We start from the raw sequence: 27,695 nt of genomic DNA, 5'->3' as shown, positions 1-27,695 counted from the left end.
CACGTATTGCTTGGGCCTCTCTCCTGGAGGCCCTCTGTCAGACCCAGTGTTGACATGTGGCAAGACGCTCCTCGGGGCGCGTCTTGCTTGGGCTTCTCTCATTGAGGCCCTCAGTCAGACCCAGTGTTGACATGTGTCAAGACGCTCCTCGGGGCGTGTCTTGCTTGGGCCTCTCTCCTGGAGGCCCTCTGTCAGACCCAGTGGTGACATGTGGCAAGACGCTCCTCGGGGCACGTATTGCTTGGGCCTCTCTCCTGGAGGCCCTCTGTCAGACCCAGTGTTGACATGTGGCAAGACGCTCCTCGGGGCGCGTCTTGCTTCGGCTTCTCTCATTGAGGCACTCAGTCAGACCCAGTGTTGACATGTGTCAAGACGCTCCTCGGGGCGTGTCTTGCTTGGGCCTCTCTCCTGGAGGCGCTCAGTCAGACCCAGTGTCGACATGTGGCAAGACACTCCTCGGGGCACGTCTTGCTTGGGTCTCTCTCCTGGAGGCCCTCTGTCAGACCCAGTGTTGACATGTGGCAAGACGCTCCTCGGGGCGCGTCTTGCTTGGGCCTCTCTCATGGAGGCCCTCAGTCAGACCCAGTGTTGACAAGTGTCAAGACGCTCCTCAGGGCGCGTCTTGCCCTCAGTCAGACCCATTGTTGACATGTGGCAAGACGCTCCTCGGGGCGCTTATTGCTTGGGCCTCTCTCCTGGAGGCGCTCAGTCAGACCCAGTGTTGACATGTGGCAAGACGCTCCTCGGGGCACGTCTTGCTTGGGCCTCTCTCCTGGAGGCCCTCTGTCAGACCCAGTGTTGACATGTGGCAAGACGCTCCTAGGGGCGCGTCTTGCTTGGGCCTCTCTCCTGGAGGCGCTCAGTCAGACCAAGTGCTGACATGTGGCAAGACGCTCCTCGGTGCGCGTCTTGCTTGGGCCTCTCTCCTGGAGGCGCTCAGTCAGATCCAGTGTTGACATGTGGCAAGACGCTCCTCGGTGCGCGTCTTGCTTGGGCCTCTCTCCTGGAGGCGCTCAGTCAGACCCAGTGTTGACATGTGGCAAGACACTCCTCGGGGCGCGTCTTGCTTGGGCCTCTCTCCTGGAGGCCCTCTGTCAGACCCAGTGTTGACATGTGGCAAGACGCTCCTAGGGGCGCGTCTTGCTTGGCTCTCTCTACTGGAGGCGCTCAGTCAGACCGAGTGCTGACATGTGGCAAGACGCTCCTCGGGGCGCGTCTTGCTTGGGCCTCTCTCCTGGAGGCGCTCAGTCAGACCCAGTGGTGACGTATGGCAAGACGCTCCTCGGGGCGCGTATTGCTTGGGCCTCTCTCCTGGAGGCCCTCTGTCAGACCCAGTGTTGACAAGTGTCAAGACACTCCTCGGGGCGCGTCTTGCTTGGGCCTCTCTCCTGGAGGCGCTCAGTCAGACCCATTGTTAACATGTGGCAAGACGCTCCTCGGGGCGCGTCTTGCTTTGGCTTCTCTCCTGGAGGCCCTCAGTCAGACCCATTGTTGACATGTGGCAAGACGCTCCTCGGGGCGCTTCTTGCTTGGGCCTCTCTCCTGGAGGCGCTCAGTCAGACCCAGTGTTGACCTGTGGCAAGACTCTCCTTGGGGCGCTTCTTCCTTGGGCCATCTCCTGGAGGCGCTCAGTCAGACCCAGTGTTGACATGTGGCAAGACGCTCCTCGGGGCACATCTTGCTTGGGCCACTCTCCTGGAGGCGCTCAGTCAGACCCAGTGTTGACATGTGGCAAGACGCTCCTCGGGGCGCGTCTTGCTTGGGCCTCTCTCCTGGAGGCGCTCAGTCAGACCCAGTGTTGACATGTGGCAAGACGCTCCTCGGGGCGCGTCTTACTTGGGCCTCTCTCCTGGAGGCGCTCAGTCAGACCCAGTGTTGACATGTGGCAAGACGCTCCTCGGAGCGCGTCTTGCTTGGGCCTCTCTCCTGGAGGCTCTCAGTCAGACCCAGTGGTGACATGTGGCAAGACGCTCCTCGGGGCGCGTCTTGCTTGGCTCTCTCTCCTGGAGGCGCTCAGTCAGACCGAGTGCTGACATGTGGCAAGACGCTCCTCGGGGCGCGTCTTGCTTGGGCCTCTCTCCTGGAGGCGCTCAGTCAGACCCAGTGGTGACGTATGGCAAGACGCTCCTCGGGGCGCGTCTTGCTTGGGCCTCTCTCCTGGAGGCGCTCAGTCAGACCCAGTGTTGACATGTGGCAAGACGCTCCTCGGGGCGCGTCTTACTTGGGCCTCTCTCCTGGAGGCGCTCAGTCAGACCCAGTGTTGACATGTGGCAAGACGCTCCTCGGAGCGCGTCTTGCTTGGGCCTCTCTCCTGGAGGCTCTCAGTCAGACCCAGTGGTGACATGTGGCAAGACGCTCCTCGGGGCGCGTCTTGCTTGGCTCTCTCTCCTGGAGGCGCTCAGTCAGACCGAGTGCTGACATGTGGCAAGACGCTCCTCGGGGCGCGTCTTGCTTGGGCCTCTCTCCTGGAGGCGCTCAGTCAGACCCAGTGGTGACGTATGGCAAGACGCTCCTCGGGGCGCGTATTGCTTGGGCCTCTCTCCTGGAGGCCCTCTGTCAGACCCAGTGTTGACATGTGGCAAGACACTCCTCGGGGCGCGTCTTGCTTGGGCTTCTCTCATGGAGGCCCTCAGTAAGACCCAGTGTTCACAAGTGTCAAGACACTCCTCGGGGCACGTCTTGCTTGGGCCTCTCTCCTGGAGGCCCTCAGTCAGACCCATTGTTGACATGTGGCAAGACGCTCCTCGGGGCGCTTCTTGCTTGGGCCTCTCTCCTGGAGGGGCTCAGTCAGACCCAGTGATGACATGTGGCAAGACACTCCTCGGGGCGCGTCTTGCTTGGGCCTCTCTCCTGGAGGCCCTCTGTCAGACCCAGTGTTGACATGTGGCAAGACACTCCTCGGGGCGCGTCTTGCCTGGGCCTCTCTCATGGAGGCCCTCAGTCAGACCCAGTGTTGACAAGTGTCAAGACGCTCCTCGGGGCGCGTCTTGCTTGGGCCTCTCTCCTGGAGGCACTCAGTCAGACCCATTGTTGACATGTGGCAAGACGCTCCTCGGGGCGCTTCTTGCTTGGGCCTCTCTCCTGGAGGCGCTCAGTCAGACCCAGTGGTGACATGTGGCAAGACGCTCCTCGGGGCGCGTCTTACTTGGGCCTCTCTCCTGGAGGCGCTCAGTCAGACCCAGTGGTGACATGTGGCAAGACGCTCCTCGGGGCACGTATTGCTTGGGCCTCTCTCCTGGAGGCCCTCTGTCAGACCCAGTGGTGACATGTGGCAAGACGCTCCTCGGGGCGCGTCTTGCCTGGGCTTCTCTCATTGAGGCCCTCAGTCAGACCCAGTGTTGACATGTGTCAAGACGCTCCTCGGGGCGTGTCTTGCTTGGGCCTCTGTCCTGGAGGCGCTCAGTCAGACCAGTGTTGACATGTGGCAAGACACTCCTCGGGGCGCGTCTTGCTTGGGCCTCTCTCCTGGAGGCCCTCTGTCAGACCCAGTGTTGACATATGGCAAGACGCTCCTCGGGGCGCGTCTTGCTTGGGCCTCTCTCATGGAGGCCCTCAGTCAGACCCAGTGTTGACAAGTGTCAAGACGCTCCTCAGGGCGCGTCTTGCTTGGGCCTCTCTCCTGGAGGCCCTCAGTCAGACCCATTGTTGACATGTTGCAAGACGCTCCTCGGGGCGCTTCTTGCTTGGGCCTCTCTCCTGTAAGCGCTCAGTCAGACCCAGTGTTGACATGTGGCAAGACGCTCCTCGGTGCGCGTCTTGCTTGGGCCTCTCTCCTGGAGGCGCTCAGTCAGACCCAGTGTTGACATGTGGCAAGACACTCCTAGGGGCGCGTCTTGATTGGGCCTCTCTCCTGGAGGCCCTCTGTCAGACCCAGTGTTGACATGTGGCAAGACACTCCTCGGGGCGCGTCTTGCTTGGGCTTCTCTCATGGAGGCCCTCAGTCAGACCCAGTGTTAACAAGTGTCAAGACACTCCTCGGGGCGCGTCTTGCTTGGGCTTTTCTCCTGGAGGCGCTCAGTCAGACCGAGTGCTGACATGTGGCAAGACGCTCCTCGGGGCGCGTCTTGCTTGGGCCTCTCTCCTGGAGGCGCTCAGTCAGACCCAGTGGTGACGTATGGCAAGACGCTCCTCAGGGCGCGTATTGCTTGTGCCTCTCTCCTGGAGGCCCTCTGTCAGACCCAGTGTTGACATGTGGCAAGACACTCCTCGGGGCGCGTCTTGCTTGGGCTTCTCTCATGGAGGCCCTCAGTCAGACCCAGTGTTAACAAGTGTCAAGACACTCCTCGGGGCGCGTCTTGCTTGGGCCTCTCTCCTGGATGCGCTCTGTCAGACCCATTGTTGACATGTGGCAAGACGCTCCTCGGGGCGTGTCTTGCTTTGGCTTCTCTCCTGGAGGCCCTCAGTCAGACCCATTGTTGACATGTGGAAAGACGCTCCTCGGGGCGCTTCTTGCTTGGGCCTCTCTCCTGGAGGCGCTCAGTCAGACCCAGTGTTGACATGTGGCAAGACTCTCCTCGGGGCGCTTCTTGCTTGGGCCATCTCCTGGAGGCGCTCAGTCAGACCCAGTGTGAACATGGGGCAAGACGCTCCTCGGGGCACATCTTGCTTGGGCCTCTCTCCTGGAGGCGCTCAGTCAGACCCAGTGTTGACATGTGGCAAGACGCTCCTCGGGGTGCGTCTTGCTTGGGCCTCTCTCCTGGAGGCGCTCAGTCTGACCCAGTGTTGACATGTGGCAAGACGCTCCTCGGGGCGCGTCTTACTTGGGCCTCTCTCCTGGAGGCGCTCAGTCAGACCCAGTGTTGACATGTGGCAAGACGCTCCTCGGGGCGCGTCTTGCTTGGGCCTCTCTTCTGGAGGCGCTCAGTCAGACCCAGTGTTGACATGTGGCAAGACGCTCCTCGGTGCGCGTCTTGCTTGGGCCTCTCTCCTGGAGGCGCTCAGTCAGACCCAGTGTTGACATGTGGCAAGACACTCCTCGGGGCGCGTCTTGCTTGGGCCTCTCTCCTGGAGGCGCTCAGTCAGACCAAGTGCTGACATGTGGCAAGACGCTCCTCGGTGCGCGTCTTGCTTGGGCCTCTCTCCTGGAGGCGCTCAGTCAGACCCAGTGTTGATATTTGGCAAGACGCTCCTCGGTGCGCGTCTTGCTTGGGCCTCTCTCCTGGAGGCGCTCAGTCAGACCCAGTGTTGACATGTGGCAAGACACTCCTCGGGGCGCGTCTTGCTTGGGCCTCTCTCCTGGAGGCGCTCAGTCAGACCCAGTGGTGACGTATGGCAAGACGCTCCTCGGGGCGCGTATTGCTTGGGCCTCTCTCCTGGAGGCCCTCTGTCAGACCCAGTGTTGACATGTGGCAAGACACTCCTCGGGGCGCGTCTTGCTTGGGCTTCTCTCATGGAGGCCCTCAGTCAGACCCAGTGTTGACAAGTGTCAAGACACTCCTCGGGGCGCGTCTTGCTTGGGCCTCTCTCCTGGAGGCCCTCAGTCACACCCATTGTTGACATGTGGCAAGACGCTCCTCGGGGCGCTTCTTGCTTGGGCCTCTCTCCTGGAGGGGCTCAGTCAGACCCAGTGATGACATGTGGCAAGACACTCCTCGGGGCGCGTCTTGCTTGGGCATCTCTCATGGAGGCCCTCATTCAGACCCAGTGTTGACAAGTGTCAAGACGCTCCTCGGGGCGCGTCTTGCTTGGGCCTCTCTCCTGGAGGCACTCAGTCAGACCCATTGTTGACATGTGGCAAGACACTCCTCTGGGCGCGTCTTGCTTGGGCTTCTCTCCTGGAGGCCCTCAGTCAGACCCATTGTTGACAAGAGGCAAGACGCTCCTCGGGGCGCTTCTTGCTTGGGCCTCTCTCCTGGAGGCGCTCAGTCAGACCCAGTGTTGACATGTGGCAAGACGCTCCTCGGGGCACGTCTTGCTTGGGCCTCTCTCCTGGAGGCGCTCAGTCAGACCCAGTGTTGACATGTGGCAAGACGCTCCTCGGGGCGCTTCTTGCTTGGGCCTCTCTCCTGGAGGCGCTCAGTCAGACCCAGTGGTGACATGTGGCAAGACGCTCCTCATGGCGCGTCTTACTTGGGCCTCTCTCCTGGAGGCGCTCAGTCAGACCCAGTGGTGACATGTGGCAAGACGCTCCTCGGGGCACGTATTGCTTGGGCCTCTCTCCTGGAGGCCCTCTGTCAGACACAGTGTTGACATGTGGCAAGACGCTCCTCGGGGCGCGTCTTGCTTGGGCTTCTCTCATTGAGGCCCTCAGTCAGACCCAGTGTTGACATGTGTCAAGACGCTCCTCGGGGCGTGTCTTGCTTGGGCCTCTCTCCTGGAGGCGCTCAGTCAGACCCAGTGGTGACATGTGGCAAGACGCTCCTCGGGGCACGTATTGCTTGGGCCTCTCTCCTGGAGGCCCTCAGTCAGACCCAGTGTTGACATGTGTCAAGACGCTCCTCGGGGCGTGTCTTGCTTGGGCCTCTCTCCTGGAGGCGCTCAGTCAGACCCAGTGTCGACATGTGGCAAGACACTCCTCGGGGCACGTCTTGCTTGGGTCTCTCTCCTGGAGGCCCTCTGTCAGACCCAGTGTTGACATGTGGCAAGACGCTCCTCGGGGCGCGTCTTGCTTGGGCCTCTCTCATGGAGGCCCTCAGTCAGACCCAGTGTTGACAAGTGTCAAGACGCTCCTCAGGGCGCGTCTTGCCCTCTGTCAGACCCATTGTTGACATGTGGCAAGACGCTCCTCGGGGCGCTTATTGCTTGGGCCTCTCTCCTGGAGGCGCTCAGTCAGACCCAGTGTTGACATGTGGCAAGACGCTCCTCGGGGCACGTCTTGCTTGGGCCTCTCTCCTGGAGGCCCTCTGTCAGACCCAGTGTTGACATGTGGCAAGACGCTCCTAGGGGCGCGTCTTGCTTGGGCCTCTCTCCTGGAGGCGCTCAGTCAGACCCAGTGTTGACATGTGGCAAGACGCTCCTCGGGGCACGTCTTGCTTGGGCCTCTCTCCTGGAGGCCCTCTGTCAGACCCAGTGTTGACATGTGGCAAGACGCTCCTAGGGGCGCGTCTTGCTTGGGCCTCTCTCCTGGAGGCGCTCAGTCAGACCCATTGTTAACATGTGGCAAGACGCTCCTCGGGGCGCGTCTTGCTTTGGCTTCTCTCCTGGAGGCCCTCAGTCAGACCCATTGTTGACATGTGGCAAGACGCTCCTCGGGGCGCTTCTTGCTTAGGCCTCTCTCCTGGAGGCGCTCAGTCAGACCCAGTGTTGACCTGTGGCAAGACTCTCCTTGGGGCGCTTCTTCCTTGGGCCATCTCCTGGAGGCGCTCAGTCAGACCCAGTGTTGACATGTGGCAAGACGCTCCTCGGGGCACATCTTGCTTGGGCCTCTCTCCTGGAGGCGCTCAGTCAGACCCAGTGTTGACATGTGGCAAGACGCTCCTCGGGGCGCGTCTTACTTGGGCCTCTCTCCTGGAGGCGCTCAGTCAGACCCAGTGTTGACATGTGGCAAGACGCTCCTCGGAGCGCGTCTTGCTTGGGCCTCTCTCCTGGAGGCTCTCAGTCAGACCCAGTGGTGACATGTGGCAAGACGCTCCTCGGGGCGCGTCTTGCTTGGGCCTCTCTCCTGGAGGCGCTCAGTCAGACCCAGTGGTGACGTATGGCAAGACGCTCCTCGGGGCGCGTATTGCTTGGGCCTCTCTCCTGGAGGCCCTCTGTCAGACCCAGTGTTGACATGTGGCAAGACACTCCTCGGGGCGCGTCTTGCTTGGGCTTCTCTCATGGAGGCCCTCAGTCAGACCCAGTGTTCACAAGTGTCAAGACACTCCTCGGGGCACGTCTTGCTTGGGCCTCTCTCCTGGAGGCCCTCAGTCAGACCCATTGTTGACATGTGGCAAGACGCTCCTCGGGGCGCTTCTTGCTTGGGCCTCTCTCCTGGAGGGGCTCAGTCAGACCCAGTGATGACATGTGGCAAGACACTCCTCGGGGCGCGTCTTGCTTGGGCCTCTCTCCTGGAGGCCCTCTGTCAGACCCAGTGTTGACATGTGGCAAGACACTCCTCGGGGCGCGTCTTGCCTGGGCCTCTCTCATGGAGGCCCTCAGTCAGACCCAGTGTTGACAAGTGTCAAGACGCTCCTCGGGGCGCGTCTTGCTTGGGCCTCTCTCCTGGAGGCGCTCAGTCAGACCCATTGTTGACATGTGGCAAGACGCTCCTCGGGGCGCTTCTTGCTTGGGCCTCTCTCCTGGAGGCGCTCAGTCAGACCCAGTGGTGACATGTGGCAAGACGCTCCTCGGGGCGCGTCTTACTTGGGCCTCTCTCCTGGAGGCGCTCAGTCAGACCCAGTGGTGACATGTGGCAAGACGCTCCTCGGGGCACGTATTGCTTGGGCCTCTCTCCTGGAGGCCCTCTGTCAGACCCAGTGGTGACATGTGGCAAGACGCTCCTCGGGGCGCGTCTTGCTTGGGCTTCTCTCCTTGAGGCCCTCAGTCAGACCCAGTGTTGACATGTGTCAAGACGCTCCTCGGGGCGTGTCTTGCTTGGGCCTCTGTCCTGGAGGCGCTCAGTCAGACCAGTGTTGACATGTGGCAAGACACTCCTCGGGGCGCGTCTTGCTTGGGCCTCTCTCCTGGAGGCCCTCTGTCAGACCCAGTGTTGACATATGGCAAGACGCTCCTCGGGGCGCGTCTTGCTTGGGCCTCTCTCATGGAGGCCCTCAGTCAGACCCAGTGTTGACAAGTGTCAAGACGCTCCTCAGGGCGCGTCTTGCTTGGGCCTCTCTCCTGGAGGCCCTCAGTCAGACCCATTGTTGACATGTTGCAAGACGCTCCTCGGGGCGCTTCTTGCTTGGGCCTCTCTCCTGTAAGCGCTCAGTCAGACCCAGTGTTGACATGTGGCAAGACTCTACTCGGGGCGCTTCTTGCTTGGGCCTCTCTCCTGGAGGCGCTCAGTCAGACCCAGTGATGACATGTGGCAAGACGCTCCTCGGGGCACGTCTTGCTTGGGCCTCTCTCCTGGAGGCGCTAAGTCAGACCCAGTGGTAACATGTGGCTAGACGCTCCTCGGGGCACGTATTGCTTGGGCCTCTCTCCTGGAGGCCATCTGTCAGACCCAGTGTTGACATGTGGCAAGACGCTCCTCGGGGCGCGTCTTGCTTGGGCCTCTCTCCTGGAGGCCCTCAATCAGACCCAGTGTTGACACTTGGCAAGATGCTCCTCGGGGCGCGTCTTGCTTGGGCCTCTCTCCTGGAGGCGCTCAGTCAGACCGAGTAGTGACATGTGGCATGACGCTCCTCGGGGCGCGCCTTGCTTGGGCCTCTCTCCTGGAGGCGCTCAGTCAGACCCAGTGGTGACATGTGGCAAGACACTCCTCGGGGCGCGTCTTGCTTCGGCCTCTCTCCTGGAGGCCCGCTGTCAGACCCAGTTTTGACATGTGGCAAGACGCTCCTAGGGGCGCATCTTGCTTGGGCCTCTCTCCTGGAGGCGCTCAGTCAGACCGAGTGCTGACATGTGGCAAGACGCTCCTCGGGGCGCGTCTTGCTTGGGCCTCTCTCCTGGAGGCGCTCAGTCAGACCCAGTGGTGACATATGGCAAGACGCTCCTCGGGGCGCGTGTTGCTTGGGCCTCTCTCCTGGAGGCCCTCTGTCAGACCCAGTGTTGACATGTGGCAAGACGCTCCTCGGGGCGCGTCTTGCTTGGGCCTCTCTCCTGGAGGCGCTCAGTCAGACCCAGTGGTGACATGTGGCAAGACGCTCCTAGGGGCGCGTCTTGCTTTGGCCTCTCTCCTGGAGGCGCTCAGTCAGACCGAGTGCTGACATGTGGCAAGACGCTCCTCGGGGCGCGTCTTGCTTGGGCCTCTCTCCTGGAGGTGCTCAGTCAGACCCAGTGGTGACATATGGCAAGACGCTCCTAGGGGCGCATCTTGCTTGGGCCTCTCTCCTGGAGGCGCTCAGTCAGATTGATTGCTGACATGTGGCAAGACGCACCTCGGGGCGCGTATTGCTTGGGCCTCTCTCCTGGAGGCCCTCAGTCAGACCCAGTGTTGACAGGTGGCAAGACACTCCTCGGGGCGCGTCTTGCTTGGGCCTCTCTCCTGGAGGCCCGCTGTCAGACCCAGTGTTGACATGTGGCAAGACGCTCCTAGGGGCGCATCTTGCTTGGGCCTCTCTCCTGGAGGCGCTCAGTCAGATTGATTGCTGACATGTGGCAAGACGCACCTCGGGGCGCGTCTTGCTTGGGCCTCTCTCATGGAGGCCCTCTGTCAGACCCAGTGGTGACATATGGCAAGACGCTCCTCGGGGCGCGTGTTGCTTGGGCCTCTCTCCTGGAGGCCCTCTGTCAGACCCAGTGTTGACATGTGGCAAGACACTCCTCGGGGCGCGTCTTGCTTGGGCCTTTCTCCTGGAGGTGCTCAGTCAGACCCAGTGTTGACATGTGGCAAGACGCTCCTAGGGGCGCGTCTTGCTTGGGCCTCTCTCCTGGAGGCGCTCAGTCAGACCGAGTGCTGACATGTGGCAAGACGCTCCTCGGTGCGCGTCTTGCTTGGGCCTCTCTCCTGGAGGCGCTTAGTCAGACCCAGTGGTGACATATGGCAAGACGCTCCTCGGGGCGCGTGTTGCGTGGGCCTCTCTCCTGGAGGCCCTCTGTCAGACCCAGTGTTGACATGTGGCAAGACACTCCTCGGGGCGCGTCTTGCTTGGGCTTCTCTCCTGGAGGCCCTCAGTCAGACCCAGTGTTGACAAGTGTCAAGACGCTCCTCGGGGCACGTCTTGCTTGGGCCTCTCTCCTGGAGGCGCTCAGTCAGACCCATTGTTGACATGTGGCAAGACGCTCCTCGGGGCGCGTCTTGCTTGGGCTTCTCTCCTGGAGGCGCTCAGTCAGACCCATTGTTGACATGTGGCAATACGCTCCTCGGGGCGCTTCTTGCTTGGGCCTCTCTCCTGGAGGCGCTCAGTCAGACCCAGTGTTTACATTTGGCAAGACGCTCCTCGGGGCGCGTCTTGCTTGGGCCTCTCTCCTGGAGGCGCTCAGTCAGACCCAGTGGTGACATATGGCAAGACGCTCCTCGGGGCGCGTATTGCTTGGGCCTCTCTCCTGGAGGCCCTCTGTCAGACCCAGTGTTGACATGTGGCAAGACACTCCTCGGGGCACGTCTTGCTTGGGCCTCTCTCCTGGAGGCCCTCTGTCAGACCCAGTGTTGACATGTGGCAAGACACTCCTCGGGGCGCGTCTTGCTTGGGCCTCTCTCCAGAAGGCCCTCAATCAGACCCAGTGTTGACACGTGGCAAGACGTTCCTCGGGGCGCGTCTTGCTTGGGCCTCTCTCCTGGAGGCGCTCAGTCAGACTGAGTAGTGACATGTGGCCTGACGCTCCTCGGGGCGCGTCTTGCTTGGGCCTCTCTCCTGGAGGCCCTCAGTCAGACCCAGTGTTGACACGTGGCAAGACTCTCCTCGGGGCGTGTCTTGCTTGGGCCTCTCTCCTGGAGGCGCTCAGTCAGACCCAGTGTTGACATGTGGCAAGACGCTCCTCGGGGCGCGTCTTGCTTGGGCCTCTCTCCTGGAGGCGCTCAGTCAGAACCAGAGGTGACATGTGGCAAGACGCTCCTCGGGGCGCGTCTTGCTAGGGCCTCTCTCCTGGAGGCCCTCCGTCAGACCCAGTGTTGACATGTGGCAAGACGCTCCTCCGCGCGCGTCTTGCTTGGGCCTCTCTCCTGGAGGCGCTCAGTCAGACCCAGTGTTGACATAAGGCAAGACGCTCCTCGGGGCGCGTCTTGATTGGGCTTCTCTCCTGGAGGCCCTCAGTCAGACCCATTGTTGACATGTGGCAAGACGCTCCTCGGGGCGCGTCTTGCTTGGGCCACTCTTCTGGAGGCGCTCAGTCAGACCGAGTGCTGACATAAGGCAAGACGCTCATCGGGGCGCGTCTTGCTGGGGACTCTCTCCTGGAGGCCCTCAGTCAGACCCCTTGTTGACATGTGGCAAGACGCTCCTCGGGGTGCGTCTTGCTTGGGCCTCTCTCCTGGAGGCGCTCAGTCAGACCGAGTAGTGACATGTGGCAAGATGCTCCTCGGGGCGCGTCTTGCTTGGGCCTCTCTCCTGGAGGCGCTCAGTCAGACCGAGTGCTGACATGTGGCAAGACGCTCCTCGGGGCTCGTCTTGCTTGGGCCTCTCTCCTGGAGGCGCTCAGTCAGACCCAGTGGTGACACGTGGCAAGACGCTCCTCGGGGCGTGTCTTGCTTGGGCCTCTCTCCTGGAGGCGCTCAGTCAGACCCAGTGGTGACATGTGGCAAGACGCTCCTCGGGGCGCGTCTTGCTTGGGCCTCTTTCCTGGAGGCGCTCAGTCAGACCCAGTGTTGACACGTGGCAAGACGCTCCTCGGGGCGCATCTTGCTTGGGCCTCTCTGCTGGAGACGCTCAGTCAGACCCAGTGTTGACATGTGGCAAGACACTCATCGGGGCGCGTCTTGCTTGGGCCTCTCTCATGGAGGCCCTCTGTCAGACCCAGTGTTGACATGTGTCAAGATGCTCCTCGGGGCGCGTCTTGCTTTGGCCTCTCTCCTGGAGGCCCTCAGTAAGACCCATTGTTGACATGTGGCAAGACGCTCCTCGGGGCGTGTCTTGCTTGGGCTTCTCTCCTGGAGGCCCTCAGTCAGACCCATTGTTGACATGTGGCAAGACGCTCCTCAGGCCGCGTCTTGCTTGGGCCTCTCTCCAGAAGGCCCTCAATAAGACCCAGTGTTGACACGTGGCAAGACGCTCCTCGGGGCGCGTCTTGCTTTGGCCTCTCTCCTGGAGGCGCTCATTCAGACCGACTGCTGACATGTGGCAAGAAGCTCCTCGGGGTGCGTCTTGTTTGGGCTTCTCTCCTGGAGAACATCAGTAAGACCCATTGTTGACATGTGGCAAGACGCTCCTCGGGGCGCATCTTGCTTGGGCCTCTCTCCAGAAGGCCCTCAATCAGACCCAGTGTTCACACGTGGCAAGACGTTCCTCGGGGCGCGTCTTGCTTGGGCCTCTCTCCTGGAGGCGCTCAGTCAGACTGAGTAGTGACATGTGGCCTGACGCTCCTCGGGGCGCGTCTTGCTTGGGCCTCTCTCCTGGAGGCGCTCAGTCAGACCCAGCTTTGACATGTGGCAAGACGCTCCTCGGGGCGCTTCTTGCTTGGGCCTCTCGCCTGGAGGCGCTCAGTCAGACCCAGTGTTGACATGTGGCAAGACGCTCCTCGGGGCGCGTCTTACTTGGGCCTCTCTCCTGGAGGCGCTCAGTCAGACCCAGTGGTGACATGAGGCAAGACGCTCCTCGGGGCACGTATTGCTTGGGCCTCTCTCCTGGAGGCCCTCTGTCAGACCCAGTGTTGACATGTGGCAAGACGCTCCTCGGGGCGTGTCTTGCTTGGGCTTTTCTCATTGAGGCCCTCAGTCAGACCCAGTGTTGACATGTGTCAAGACGCTCCTCGGGGCGTGTCTTGCTTGGGCCTTTCTCCTGGAGGCGCTCAGTCAGACCCAGTGTTGACATGTGGCAAGTCACTCCTCGGGGCGCGTCTTGCTTGGGCCTCTCTCCTGGAGGCCCTCTGTCAGACCCAGTGTTGACATGTGGCAAGACGCTCCTCGGGGCGCGTCTTGCTTGGGCCTCTCTCATGGAGGCCCTCAGTCAGACCCAGTGTTGACAAGTGTCAAGACGCTCCTCAGGGCGCGTCTTGCTTGGGCCTCTCTCCTGGAGGCCCTCAGTCAGACCCATTGTTGACATGTGGCAAGACGCTCCTCGGGGCGCTTCTTGCTTGGGCCTCTCTCCTGGAGGCGCTCAGTCAGACCCAGTGTTGACATGTGGCAAGACGCTCCTCGGGGCATGTCTTGCTTGGGCCTCTCTCCTGGAGGCGCTCAGTCAGACCCAGTGTTGACATGTGGCAAGACGCTCCTCGGGGCGCGTCTTGCTTGGGCCTCTCTCCTGGAGGCCCTCTGTCAGACCCAGTGTTGACATGTGGCAAGACGCTCCTAGGGGCGCGTCTTGCTTGGGCCTCTCTCCTGGAGGCGCTCAGTCAGACCAAGTGCTGACATGTGGCAAGACGCTCCTCGGTGCGCGTCTTGCTTGGGCCTCTCTCCTGGAGGCGCTCAGTCAGACCCAGTGTTGACATGTGGCAAGACGCTCCTCGGTGCGCGTCTTGCTTGGGCTTCTCTCCTGGAGGCCCTCAGTCAGACCCATTGTTGACAAGAGGCAAGACGCTCCTCGGGGCGCTTCTTGCTTGGGCCTCTCTCCTGGAGGCGCTCAGTCAGACCCAGTGTTGACATGTGGCAAGACGCTCCTCGGGGCACGTCTTGCTTGGGCCTCTCTCCTGGAGGCGCTCAGTCAGATCCAGTGTTGACATGTGGCAAGACGCTCCTCGGGGCGCTTCTTGCTTGGGCCTCTCTCCTGGAGGCGCTCAGTCAGACCCAGTGGTGACATGTGGCAAGATGCTCCTCGGGGCGCGTCTTACTTGGGCCTCTCTCCTGGAGGCGCTCAGTCAGACCCAGTGGTGACATGTGGCAAGACGCTCCTCGGGGCACGTATTGCTTGGGCCTCTCTCCTGGAGGCCCTCTGTCAGACCCAGTGTTGACATGTGGCAAGACGCTCCTCGGGGCGCGTCTTGCTTGGGCTTCTCTCATTGAGGCCCTCAGTCAGACCCAGTGTTGACATGTGTCAAGACGCTCCTCGGGGCGTGTCTTGCTTGGGCCTCTCTCCTGGAGGCGCTCAGTCAGACCCAGTGTTGACATGTGGCAAGACACTCCTCGGGGCGCGTCTTGCTTGGGCCTCTCTCCTGGAGGCCCTCTGTCAGACCCAGTGTTGACATGTGGCAAGACGCTCCTCGGGGCGCGTCTTGCTTGGGCCTCTCTCATGGAGGCCCTCAGTCAGACCCAGTGTTGACAAGTGTCAAGACGCTCCTCAGGGCGCGTCTTGCTTGGGCCACTCTCTTGGAGGCCCTCAGTCAGACCCATTGTTGACATGTGGCAAGACGCTCCTCGGGGCGCTTCTTGCTTGGGCCTCTCTCCTGGAGGCGCTCAGTCAGACCCAGTGTTGACATGTGGCAAGACGCTCCTCGGGGCGCGTCTTGCTTGGGCCTTTCTCCTGGAGGCCCTCTGTCAGACCCAGTGTTGACATGTGGCAAGACGCTCCTAGGGGCGCGTCTTGCTTGGGCCTCTCTCCTGGAGGCGCTCAGTCAGACCAAGTGCTGACATGTGGCAAGACGCTCCTCGGTGCGCGTCTTGCTTGGGCCTCTCTCCTGGAGGCGCTCAGTCAGACCCAGTGTTGACATGTGGCAAGACGCTCCTCGGTGCGCTTCTTGCTTGGGCCTCTCTCCTGGAGGCGCTCAGTCAGACCCAGTGTTGACATGTGGCAAGACACTCCTCGGGGCGCATCTTGCTTGGGCCTCTCTCCTGGAGGCCCTCTGTCAGACCCAGTGTTGACATGTGGCAAGACGCTCCTAGGGGCGCGTCTTGCTTGGCTCTCTCTACTGGAGGCGCTCAGTCAGACCGAGTGCTGACATTTGGCAAGACGCTCCTCGGGGCGCGTCTTGCTTGGGCCTCTCTCCTGGAGGCGCTCAGTCAGACCCAGTGGTGACGTATGGCAAGACGCTCCTCGGGGCGCGTATTGCTTGGGCCTCTCTCCTGGAGGCCCTCTGTCAGACCCAGTGTTGACATGTGGCAAGACACTCCTCGGGGCGCGTCTTGCTTGGGCTTCTCTCATGGAGGCCCTCAGTCAGACCCAGTGTTGACAAGTGTCAAGACACTCCTCGGGGCGCGTCTTGCTTGGGCCTCTCTCCTGGAGGCGCTCAGTCAGACCCATTGTTAACATGTGGCAAGACGCTCCTCGGGGCGCGTCTTGCTTTGGCTTCTCTCCTGGAGGCCCTCAGTCAGACCCATTGTTGACATGTGGCAAGACGCTCCTCGGGGCGCTTCTTGCTTGGGCCTCTCTCCTGGAGGCGCTCAGTCAGACCCAGTGTTGACCTGTGGCAAGACTCTCCTCGGGGCGCTTCTTGCTTGGGCCATCTCCTGGAGGCGCTCAGTCAGACCCAGTGTTGACATGTGGCAAGACGCTCCTCGGGGCACATCTTGATTGGGCCACTCTCCTGGAGGCGCTCAGTCAGACCCAGTGTTGACATGTGGCAAGATGCTCCTCGGGGCGCGTCTTGCTTGGGCCTCTCTCCTGGAGGCGCTCAGTCAGACCCAGTGTTGACATGTGGCAAGACGCTCCTCGGGGCGCGTCTTTCTTGGGCCTCTCTCCTGGAGGCGCTCAGTCAGACCCAGTGTTGACATGTGGCAAGACGCTCCTCGGGGCGCGTCTTGCTTGGGCCTCTCTCCTGGAGGCTCTCAGTCAGACCCAGTGGTGATATGTGGCAAGACGCTCCTCGGGGCGCGTCTTGCTTGGCTCTCTCTCCTGGAGGCACTCAGTCAGACCGAGTGCTGACATGTGGCAAGACGCTCCTCGGGGCGCCTCTTGCTTGGGCCTCTCTCCTGGAGGAGCTCAGTCAGACCCAGTGGTGATGTATGGCAAGACGCTCCTCGGGGCGCGTATTGCTTGGGCCTCTCTCCTGGAGGCCCTCTGTCAGACCCAGTGTTGACATGTGGCAAGACACTCCTCGGGGCGAGTCTTGCTTGGGCTTCTCTCATGGAGGCCCTCAGTCAGACCCAGTGTTCACAAGTGTCAAGACACTCCTCGGGGCGCGTCTTGCTTGGGCCTCTCTCCTGGAGGCCCTCAGTCAGACCCATTGTTGACATGTGGCAAGACGCTCCTCGGGGCGCTTCTTGCTTGGGCCTCTCTCCTGGAGGGGCTCAGTCAGACCCAGTGATGACATGTGGCAAGACACTCCTCGGGGCGCGTCTTGCTTGGGCCTCTCTCATGGAGGCCCTCAGTCAGACCCAGTGTTGACAAGTGTCAAGACGCTCCTCGGGGCGCGTCTTGCTTGGGCCTCTCTCCTGGAGGCACTCAGTCAGACCCATTGTTGACATGTGGCAAGACGCTCCTCGGGGAACGTCTTGCTTGGGCTTCTCTCCTGGAGGCCCTCAGTCAGACCCATTGTTGACAAGAGGCAAGACGCTCCTCGGGGCGCTTCTTGCTTGGGCCTCTCTCCTGGAGGTGCTCAGTCAGACCCAGTGTTGACATGTGGCAAGACGCTCCTCAGGGCACGTCTTGCTTGGGCCTCTCTCCTGGAGGCGCTCAGTCAGACCCAGTGTTGACATGTGGCAAGACGCTCCTCGGGGCGCGTCTTTCTTGGGCCTCTCTCCTGGAGGCGCTCAGTCAGACCCAGTGTTGACATGTGGCAAGACGCTCCTCGGGGCGCGTCTTGCTTGGGCCTCTCTCCTGGAGGCTCTCAGTCAGACCCAGTGGTGACATGTGGCAAGACGCTCCTCGGGGCGCGTCTTGCTTGGCTCTCTCTCCTGGAGGCGCTCAGTCAGACCGAGAGCTGACATGTGGCAAGACGCTCCTCGGGGCGCGTCTTGCTTGGGCCTCTCTCCTGGAGGCGCTCAGTCAGACCCAGTGGTGACGTATGGCAAGACGCTCCTCGGTGCGCGTATTGCTTGGGCCTCTCTCCTGGAGGCCCTCTGTCAGACCCAGTGTTGACATGTGGCAAGACACTCCTCGGGGCGCGTCTTGCTTGGGCTTCTCTCATGGAGGCCCTCAGTCAGACCCAGTGTTCACAAGTGTCAAGACACTCCTCGGGGCGCGTCTTGCTTGGGCCTCTCTCCTGGAGGCCCTCAGTCAGACCCATTGTTGACATGTGGCAAGACGCACCTCGGGGCCCTTCTTGCTTGGGCCTCTCTCCTGGAGGGGCTCAGTCAGACCCAGTGTTGACAAGTGTCAAGATGCTCTTCAGGGCGCGTCTTGCTTGGGCCTCTCTCCTGGAGGCCCTCAGTCAGACCCATTGTTGACATGTGGCAAGACGCTCCTCGGGGCGCTTCTTGCTTGGGCCTCTCTCCTGGAGGCGCTCAGTCAGACCCAGTGTTGACATGTGGCAAGACACTCCTCGGGGCGCGTCTTGATTGGGCCTCTCTCCTGGAGGCCCTCTGTCAGACCCAGTGTTGACATGTGGCAAGACACTCCTCGGGGCGCGTCTTGCTTGGGCCTCTCTCCTGGAGGCGCTCAGTCAGACCGAGTGCTGACATGTGGCAAGACGCTCCTCGGGGCGCGTCTTGCTTGGGCCTCTCTCCTGGAGGCGCTCAGTCAGACCCAGTGGTGACGTATGGCAAGACGCTCCTCGGGGCACGTATTGCTTGGGCCTCTCTCCTGGAGGCCCTCTGTCAGACCCAGTGTTGACATGTGGCAAGACACTCCTCGGGGCGCGTCTTGCTTGGGCTTCTCTCATGGAGGCCCTCAGTCAGACCCAGTGTTAACAAGTGTCAAGACACTCCTCGGGGCGCTTCTTGCTTGGGCCTCTCTCCTGGAGGCGCTCAGTCAGACCCATTGTTGACATGTGGCAAGACGCTCCTCGGGGCGCGTCTTGCTTTGGCTTCTCTCCTGGAGGCCCTCAGTCAAACCCATTGTTGACATGTGGCAAGACGCTCCTCGGGGCGCGTCTTGCTTGGGCCTCTCTCCTGGAGGCGCTCAGTCAGACCCAGTGGTGACGTATGGCAAGACGCTCCTCGGTGCGCGTATTGCTTGGGCCTCTCTCCTGGAGGCCCTCTGTCAGACCCAGTGTTGACATGTGGCAAGACACTCCTCGGGGCGCGTCTTGCTTGGGCTTCTCTCATGGAGGCCCTCAGTCAGACCCAGTGTTCACAAGTGTCAAGACACTCCTCGGGGCGCGTCTTGCTTGGGCCTCTCTCCTGGAGGCCCTCAGTCAGACCCATTGTTGACATGTGGCAAGACGCACATCGGGGCGCTTCTTGCTTGGGCCTCTCTCCTGGAGGGGCTCAGTCAGACCCAGTGTTGACAAGTGTCAAGATGCTCCTCAGGGCGCGTCTTGCTTGGGCCTCTCTCCTGGAGGCCCTCAGTCAGACCCATTGTTAACATGTGGCAAGACGCTCCTCGGGGCGCTTCTTGCTTGGGCCTCTCTCCTGGAGGCGCTCAGTCAGACCCAGTGTTGACATGTGGCAAGACGCTCCTCGGTGCGCGTCTTGCTTGGGCCTCTCTCCTGGAGGCGCTCAGTCAGACCCAGTGTTGACATGTGGCAAGACACTCCTCGGGGCGCGTCTTGATTGGGCCTCTCTCCTGGAGGCCCTCTGTCAGACCCAGTGTTGACATGTGGCAAGACACTCCTCGGGGCGCGTCTTGCTTGGGCCTCTCTCCTGGAGGCGCTCAGTCAGACCGAGTGCTGACATGTGGCAAGACGCTCCTCGGGGCGCGTCTTGCTTGGGCCTCTCTACTGGAGGCGCTCAGTCAGACCCAGTGGTGACGTATGGCAAGACGCTCCTCGGGGCGCGTATTGCTTGGGCCTCTCTCCTGGAGGCCCTCTGTCAGACCGAGTGTTGACATGTGGCAAGACACTCCTCGGGGCGCGTCTTGCTTGGGCTTCTCTCATGGAGGCCCTCAGTCAGACCCAGTGTTAACAAGTGTCAAGACACTCCTCGGGGCGCGTCTTGCTTGGGCCTCTCTCCTGGAGGCGCTCAGTCAGACCCATTGTTGACATGTGGCAAGACGCTCCTCGGGGCGCGTCTTGCTTTGGCTTCTCTCCTGGAGGCCCTCAGTCAGACCCATTGTTGACATGTGGCAAGACGCTCCTCGGGGCGCTTCTTGCTTGGGCCTCTCTCCTGGAGGCGCTCAGTCAGACCCAGTGTTGACATGTGGCAAGACTCTCCTCGGGGCGCTTCTTGCTTGGGCCTTCTCCTGGAGGCGCTCAGTCAGACCCAGTGTTGACATGTGGCAAGACGCTCCTCGGGGCGCGTCTTACTTGGGCCTCTCTCCTGGAGGCCCTCAGTCAGACCCATTGTTGACATGTGGCAAGACGCTCCTCGGGGCGCTTCTTGCTTGGGCCTCTCTCCTGGAGGCGCTCAGTCAGACCCAGTGTTGACATGTGGCAAGACGCTCCTCGGTGCGCGTCTTGCTTGGGCCTCTCTCCTGGAGGCGCTCAGTCAGACCCAGTGTTGACATGTGGCAAGACACTCCTCGGGGCGCGTCTTAATTGGGTCTCTCTCCTGGAGGCCCTCTGTCAGACCCAGTGTTGACATGTGGCAAGACACTCCTCGGGGCGCGTCTTGCTTTGGCTTCTCTCATGGAGGCCCTCAGTCAGACCCAGTGTTCACAAGTGTCAAGACACTCCTCGGGGCGCGTCTTGCTTGGGCCTCTCTCCTGGAGGCTCTCAGTCAGACCCATTGTTGACATGTGGCAAGACGCTCCTCGGGGCGCTTCTTGCTTGGGCCTCTCTCCTGGAGGGGCTCAGTCAGACCCAGTGATGACATGTGGCAAGACACTCCTCGGGGCGCATCTTGCTTGGGCCTCTCTCCTGGATGCCCTCTGTCAGACCCAGTGTTGACATGTGGCAAGACACTCCTCGGGGCGCGTCTTGCTTGGGCCTCTCTCCTGGAGGCACTCAGTCAGACCCATTGTTGACATGTGGCAAGACGCTCCTCGGGGCGCGTCTTGCTTGGGCTTCTCTCCTGGAGGCCCTCAGTCAGACCCATTGTTGACAAGAGGCAAGACGCTCCTCGGGGCGCGTCTTGCTTGGGCCTCTCTCCTGGAGGCGCTCAGTCAGACCCAGTGTTGACATGTGGCAAGACGCTCCTCGGGGCACGTCTTGCTTGGGCCTCTCTCCTGGAGGCGCTCAGTCAGACCCAGTGTTGACATGTGGCAAGACGCTCCTCGGGGCGCTTCTTGCTTGGGCCTCTCTCCTGGAGGCGCTCAGTCAGACCCAGTGGTGACATGTGGCAAGACGCTCCTCGGGGCGCGTCTTACTTGGGCCTCTCTCCTGGAGGCGCTGAGTCAGACCCAGTGGTGACATGTGGCAAGACGCTCCTCGGGGCACGTATTGCTTGGGCCTCTCTCCTGGAGGCACTCTGTCAGACCCAGTGTTGACATGAGGCAAGACGCTCCTCGGGGCGCGTCTTGCTTGGGCTTCTCTCATTGAGGCCCTCAGTCAGACCCAGTGTTGACATGTGTCAAGACGCTCCTCGGGGCGTGTCTTGCTTGGGCCTCTGTCCTGGAGGCGCTCAGTCAGGCCCAGTGTTGACATGTGGCAAGACACTCCTCGGGGCGCGTCTTGCTTGGGCCTCTCTCCTGGAGGCCCTCTGTCAGACCCAGTGTTGACATATGGCAAGACGCTCCTCAGGGCGCGTCTTGCTTGGGCCTCTCTCATGGAGGCCCTCAGTCAGACCCAGTGTTGACAAGTGTCAAGACGCTCCTCAGCGCGCGTCTTGCTTGGGCCTCTCTCCTGGAGGCCCTCAGTCAGACCCACTGTTGACATGTGGCAAGACGCTCCTCGGGGCGCTTCTTGCTTGGGCCTCTCTCCTGGAGGCGCTCAGTCAGACCCAGTGTTGACATGTGGCAAGACGCTCCTCGGTGCGCGTCTTGCTTGGGCCTCTCTCCTGGAGGCGCTCAGTCAGACCCAGTGTTGACATGTGGCAAGACACTCCTCGGGACGCGTCTTGATTGGGCCTCTCTCCTGGAGGCCCTCTGTCAGACCCAGTGTTGACATGTGGCAAGACACTCCTCGGGGCGCGTCTTGCTTGGGCTTCTCTCATGGAGGCCCTCAGTCAGACCCAGTGTTAACAAGTGTCAAGACACTCCTCGGGGCGCGTCTTGCTTGGGCCTCTCTCCTGGAGGCGCTCAGTCAGACCGAGTGCTGACATGTGGCAAGACGCTCCTCGGGGCGCGTCTTGCTTGGGCCTCTCTCCTGGAGGCGCTCAGTCAGACCCAGTGTTGACATGTGGCAAGACACTCCTCGGGGCGCGTCTTGCTTGGGCCTCTCTCCTGGAGGCGCTCAGTCAGACCCAGTGTTGACATGTGGCAAGACGCTCCTCGGGGCGCATCTTACTTGGGCCTCTCTCCTGGAGGCGCTCAGTCAGACCCAGTGTTGACATGTGGCAAGACGCTCCTCGGGGCGCTTCTTGCTTGGGCCTCTCTCCTGGAGGCGCTCAGTCAGACCCAGTGTTGACATGTGGCAAGACGCTCCTCGGGGCGCGTCTTACTTGGGCCTCTCTCCTGGAGGCCCTCAGTCAGACCCATTGTTGACATGTGGCAAGACGCTCCTCGGGGCGCTTCTTGCTTGGGCCTCTCTCCTGGAGGCGCTCAGTCAGACCCAGTGTTCACATGTGGCAAGACGCTCCTCGGTGCGCGTCTTGCTTGGGCCTCTCTCCTGGAGGCGCTCAGTCAGACCCAGTGTTGACATGTGGCAAGACACTCCTCGGGGCGCGTCTTAATTGGGCCTCTCTCCTGGAGGCCCTCTGTCAGACCCAGTGTTGACATGTGGCAAGACACTCCTCGGGGCGCGTCTTGCTTGGGCTTCTCTCATGGAGGCGCTGGGTCAGACCGAGTCCTGACATGTGGCAAGACGCTCCTCGGGGCGCGTCTTGCTTGGGCCTCTCTCCTGGAGGTGCTCAGTCAGACCCAGTGGTGACATATGGCAAGACACCCCTCGGGGCGCGTATTGCTTGGGCGTCTCTCCTGGAGGCCCTCAGTCAGACCCAGTGTTGACAGGTGGCAAGACACTCCTCGGGGCGCGTCTTGCTTGGGCCTCTCTCCTGGAGGCCCGCTGTCAGACCCAGTGTTGACATGTGTCAAGACGCTCCTAGGGGCGCATCTTGCTTGGGCCTCTCTCCTGGAGGCGCTCAGTCAGACCGATTGCTGACATGTGGCAAGACGCACCTCGGGGCGCGTCTTGCTTGGGCCTCTCTCCTTGAGGCGCTCAGTCAGACCCAGTGGTGACATATGGCAAGACGCTCCTCGGGGCGCGTCTTGCTTGGGCCTCTCTCCTGGAGGCGCTCAGTCAGACCCAGTGGTGACATATGGCAAGACGCTCCTCGGGGCCCGTATTGCTTGGGCCTCTCTCCTGCAGGCCCTCTGTCAGACCCAGTGTTGACATGTGGCAAGACGCTCCTAGGGGCGCGTCTTGCTTGGGCCTCTCTCCTGGAGGCGCTCAGTCAGACCGAGTGCTGACATGTGGCAAGACGCTCCTCGGTGCGCGTCTTGCTTGGGCCTCTCTCCTGGAGGCGCTCAGTCAGACCCAGTGGTGACATATGGCAAGACGCTCCTCGGGGCGCGTGTTGCGTGGGCCTCTCTCCTGGAGGCCCTCTGTCAGACCCAGTGTTGACATGTGGCAAGACACTCCTCGGGGCGCGTCTTGCTTGGGCTTCTCTCCTGGAGGCCCTCAGTCAGACCCAGTGTTGACAAGTGTCAAGACGCTCCTCGGGGGACGTCTTGCTTGGGCCTCTCTCCTGGAGGCGCTCAGTCAGACCGAGTGCTGACATGTGGCAAGACGCTCCTCGGTGCCCGTCTTGCTTGGGCCTCTCTCCTGGAGGCGCTCAGTCAGACCGAGTGCTGACATAAGGCAAGACGCTCATCGGGGCGCGTCTTGCTGGGGACTCTCTCCTGGAGGCGCTCAGTCAGACCCAGTGCTGACATGTGGCAAGACGCTCCTCGGGGCGCGTCTTGCTTGGGCCTCTCTCCTGGAGGCGCTCAGTCAGACCCAGTGTTGACATGTGGCAAGACGCTCCTCGGGGCGCGTCTTGCTTGGGCTTCTCTCCTGGAGGCCCTCAGTCAGACCCATTGTTGACATGTGGCAAGACGCTCCTCGGGGTGCGTCTTGCTTGGGCCTCTCTCCTGGAGGCGCTCAGTCAGACCGAGTAGTGACATGTGGCAAGATGCTCCTCGGGGTGCTTCTTGCTTGGGCTTCTCTCATGGAGGCACTCAGTCAGACCCAGTGTTGACACGTGGCAAGACGCTCCTCGGGGCTCGTCTTGCTTGGGCTTCTCTCCTGGAGGCGCTCATTCAGACCCAGTGGTGACACGTGGCAAGACGCTCCTCGGGGCGCGTCTTGCATGGGCCTCTCTCCTGGAGACGCTCAGTCAGACCGAGTGCTGATATGTGGCAAGAAGCTCCTCAGGGCGCGTCTTGCTTGGGCTTTTCTCCTGGAGGCCCTCAGTAAGACCCATTGTTGACATGTGGCAAGACACTCCTCGGGGCGCGTCTTGCTTGGGCTTCTCTCCTGGAGGCCCTCAGTCAGACCCATTGTTGACATGTGGCAAGACGCTCCTCGGAGCGCGTCTTGCTTGGGCCTCTCTCCTGGAGGCGCTCAGTCAGACTGAGTAGTGACATGTGGCCCGACGCTCCTCGGGGCGCGTCTTGCTTGGGCCTCTCTCCTGGAGGCGCTCAGTCAGACCCAGTGGTGACATGTGACAAGACACTCCTCGGGGCGCGTCTTGCTTGGGCCTCTCTCCTGGAGGCCCTCTGTCAGACCCAGTGTTGACATGTGTCAAGACGCTCCTCGGGCCGCGTCTTGCTTGGGCTTCTCTCCTGGAGGCCCTCAGTCAGACCCATTGTTGACATGTGGCAAGACGCTCCTCGGGGCGCTTCTTGCTTGGGCCTCTCTCCTGGAGGCGCTCAGTCAGACCCAGTGTTGACATGTGGCAAGACGCTCCTCGGTGCGCGTCTTGCTTGGGCCTCTCTCCTGGAGGCGCTCAGTCAGACCCAGTGTTGACATGTGGCAAGACACTCCTCGGGGCGCGTCTTGATTGGGCCTCTCTCCTGGAGGCCCTCTGTCAGACCCAGTGTTGACATGTGGCAAGACACTCCTCGGGGCGCGTCTTGCTTGGGCCTCTCTCCTGGAGGCGCTCAGTCAGACCGAGTGCTGACATGTGGCAAGACGCTCCTCGGGGCGCGTCTTGCTTGGGCCTCTCTCCTGGAGGCGCTCAGTCAGACCCAGTGGTGACGTATGGCAAGACGCTCCTCGGGGCGCGTATTGCTTGGGCCTCTCTCCTGGAGGCCCTCTGTCAGACCCAGTGTTGACATGTGGCAAGACACTCCTCGGGGCGCGTCTTGCTTGGGCTTCTCTCATGGAGGCCCTCAGTCAGACCCAGTGTTAACAAGTGTCAAGACACTCCTCGGGGCGCGTCTTGCTTGGGCCTCTCTCCTGGAGGCGCTCAGTCAGACCCATTGTTGACATGTGGCAAGACGCTCCTCGGGGCGCGTCTTGCTTTGGCTTCTCTCCTGGAGGCCCTCAGTCAGACCCATTGTTGACATGTGGCAAGACGCTCCTCGGGGCGTGTCTTGCTTGGGCCTCTCTCCTGGAGGCGCTCAGTCAGACCCAGTGGTGACGTATGGCAAGACGCTCCTCGGTGCGCGTATTGCTTGGGCCTCTCTCCTGGAGGCCCTCTGTCAGACCCAGTGTTGACATGTGGCAAGACACTCCTCGGGGCGCGTCTTGCTTGGGCTTCTCTCATGGAGGCCCTCAGTCAGACCCAGTATTCACAAGTGTCAAGACACTCCTCGGGGCGCGTCTTGCTTGGGCCTCTCTCCTGGAGGCGCTCAGTCAGACCCAGTGTTGACATGTGGCAAGACGCTCCTCGGGGCGCGTCTTGCTTGGGCTTCTCTCCTGGAGGCCCTCAGTCAGACCCATTGTTGACATGTGGCAAGATGCTCCTCGGGGTGCGTCTTGCTTGGGCCTCTCTCCTGGAGGCGCTCAGTCAGACCGAGTAGTGACATGTGGCAAGATGCTCCTCGGGGTGCTTCTTGCTTGGGCTTCTCTCATGGAGGCACTCAGTCAGACCCAGTGTTGACACGTGGCAAGACGCTCCTCGGGGCTCGTCTTGCTTGGGCTTCTCTCCTGGAGGCGCTCATTCAGACCCAGTGGTGACACGTGGCAAGACGCTCCTCGGGGCGCGTCTTGCATGGGCCTCTCTCCTGGAGACGCTCAGTCAGACCGAGTGCTGATATGTGGCAAGAAGCTCCTCAGGGCGCGTCTTGCTTGGGCTTTTCTCCTGGAGGCCCTCAGTAAGACCCATTGTTGACATGTGGCAAGACGCTCCTCGGGGCGCGTCTTGCTTGGGCTTCTCTCCTGGAGGCCCTCAGTCAGACCCATTGTTGACATGTGGCAAGACGCTCCTCGGAGCGCGTCTTGCTTGGGCCTCTCTCCTGGAGGCGCTCAGTCAGACTGAGTAGTGACATGTGGCCCGACGCTCCTCGGGGCGCGTCTTGCTTGGGCCTCTCTCCTGGAGGCGCTCAGTCAGACCCAGTGGTGACATGTGACAAGACACTCCTCGGGGCGCGTCTTGCTTGGGCCTCTCTCCTGGAGGCCCTCTGTCAGACCCAGTGTTGACATGTGTCAAGACGCTCCTCGGGCCGCGTCTTGCTTGGGCTTCTCTCCTGGAGGCCCTCAGTCAGACCCATTGTTGACATGTGGCAAGACGCTCCTCGGGGCGCTTCTTGCTTGGGCCTCTCTCCTGGAGGCGCTCAGTCAGACCCAGTGTTGACATGTGGCAAGACGCTCCTCGGTGCGCGTCTTGCTTGGGCCTCTCTCCTGGAGGCGCTCAGTCAGACCCAGTGTTGACATGTGGCAAGACACTCCTCGGGGCGCGTCTTGATTGGGCCTCTCTCCTGGAGGCCCTCTGTCAGACCCAGTGTTGACATGTGGCAAGACACTCCTCGGGGCGCGTCTTGCTTGGGCCTCTCTCCAGGAGGCGCTCAGTCAGACCGAGTGCTGACATGTGGCAAGACGCTCCTCGGGGCGCGTCTTGCTTGGGCCTCTCTCCTGGAGGCGCTCAGTCAGACCCAGTGGTGACGTATGGCAAGACGCTCCTCGGTGCGCGTATTGCTTGGGCCTCTCTCCTGGAGGCCCTCTGTCAGACCCAGTGTTGACATGTGGCAAGACACTCCTCGGGGCACGTCTTGCTTGGGCTTCTCTCATGGAGGCCCTCAGTCAGACCCAGTGTTCACAAGTGTCAAGACACTCCTCGGGGCGCGTCTTGCTTGGGCCTCTCTCCTGGAGGCCCTCAGTCAGACCCATTGTTGACATGTGGCAAGACGCACATCGGGGCGCTTCTTGCTTGGGCCTCTCTCCTGGAGGGGCTCAGTCAGACCCAGTGTTGACAAGTGTCAAGATGCTCCTCAGGGCGCGTCTTGCTTGGGCCTCTCTCCTGGAGGCCCTCAGTCAGACCCATTGTTGACATGTGGCAAGACGCTCCTCGGGGCGCTTCTTGCTTGGGCCTCTCTCCTGGAGGCGCTCAGTCAGACCCAGTGTTGACATGTGGCAAGACGCTCCTCGGTGCGCGTCTTGCTTGGGCCTCTCTCCTGGAGGCGCTCAGTCAGACCCAGTGTTGACATGTGGCAAGACACTCCTCGGGGCGCGTCTTGATTGGGCCTCTCTCCTGGAGGCCCTCTGTCAGACCCAGTGTTGACATGTGGCAAGACACTCCTCGGGGCGCGTCTTGCTTGGGCCTCTCTCCTGGAGGCGCTCAGTCAGACCGAGTGCTGACATGTGGCAAGACGCTCCTCGGGGCGCGTCTTGCTTGGGCCTCTCTCCTGGAGGCGCTCAGTCAGACCCAGTGGTGACGTATGGCAAGACGCTCCTCGGGGCGCGTATTGCTTGGGCCTCTCTCCTGGAGGCCCTCTGTCAGACCGAGTGTTGACATGTGGCAAGACACTCCTCGGGGCGCGTCTTGCTTGGGATTCTCTCATGGAGGCCCTCAGTCAGACCCAGTGTTAACAAGTGTCAAGACACTCCTCGGGGCGCGTCTTGCTTGGGCCTCTCTCCTGGAGGCGCTCAGTCAGACCCATTGTTGACATGTGGCAAGACGCTCCTCGGGGCGCGTCTTGCTTTGGCTTCTCTCC

The sequence above is a fragment of the Nothobranchius furzeri genome, chromosome 3, assembly GCF_043380555.1.
Source record: "Nothobranchius furzeri strain GRZ-AD chromosome 3, NfurGRZ-RIMD1, whole genome shotgun sequence".
Classification (NCBI taxonomy): domain Eukaryota; kingdom Metazoa; phylum Chordata; class Actinopteri; order Cyprinodontiformes; family Nothobranchiidae; genus Nothobranchius; species Nothobranchius furzeri.
The sequence above is the reverse complement of the archived record's forward strand: the minus strand, read 5'-3'. Positions refer to the sequence as shown.